The following is a 698-nucleotide window of genomic DNA, read 5'->3' on the forward strand; positions in this document are numbered from 1 at the left end:
GTCTTGTTTAATATCTCCAGATCAATACGGTGCAGAGAAGTACTTCCTCAACAATTGTAGCCCATCCAGAAGCTTTTTTAAATCATCGTGGAATTCTTTTTACAACATAAATAAATAATTATGAATCCAAAAATCAATGTTACAACGAACACCTCCCTCTCGTTTTTACCCTCTCTTTGTTTACACCTCGCCCTTGTATACGAGATGGCTGCACGAGCCGCTGTGTGAAAAACATGCATAGTATGTGTGTGTGTGGCTGTGATACAGCTTGTTGTCCGGTTGCTCTCCACATTGTTTTTACGTTCAAACGTTTAGGCACAAAAACACTTAGCAGGGAAAACCATGACATAGAAGAAATGACTCACCCTTTCAGCTGCTTCAAACCGCCCAGGAATTTCACCTGGTCTTTCCTTCTTGGAAACAGCCGCTCACTCATTTGTTCGGTCATCTGCATTAGTGTACATCCATCTTCATCATTGTCTGTGACACAGACAAAACATTAGAACTGAACCCAGGACATTTATAACAAAAAGACAATACATTGCTAAAAACAGTTGGCTGCATATCAACTACTAATGTTAATCAGGACCATATCATGTTAAGCTTTCAAATTTGATGCATCTTTCCACCCCAAATATAATGCACACCTTATTCTTACCTTACTTCGGGAAGTTCTTTCAAAGGCCGATGGATGAGTG

At 39.8% G+C, this 698-nt stretch overlaps 1 long non-coding RNA gene across 1 annotated transcript in view; it reads right to left on the reverse strand.

The window, feature by feature from the left end:
- The window catches only part of LOC116698806 (uncharacterized), a 3,689-nt gene that overhangs the window by 2,479 nt on the left and 512 nt on the right, over positions 1-698 (reverse strand). Inside the window, exons 1-2 of the long non-coding RNA XR_004334302.1 lie at positions 659-698; positions 366-480 (exon numbers count right to left, since the gene is read on the reverse strand). The exon at positions 659-698 is cut by the window's right edge and continues 512 nt beyond it. This is a non-coding gene — a long non-coding RNA (uncharacterized LOC116698806). The remainder of the gene's footprint in view (positions 1-365; positions 481-658) is intronic.

Source organism: Etheostoma spectabile, chromosome 12, assembly GCF_008692095.1.
Source record: "Etheostoma spectabile isolate EspeVRDwgs_2016 chromosome 12, UIUC_Espe_1.0, whole genome shotgun sequence".
In the NCBI taxonomy this organism is placed as follows: Eukaryota; Metazoa; Chordata; class Actinopteri; order Perciformes; family Percidae; genus Etheostoma; species Etheostoma spectabile.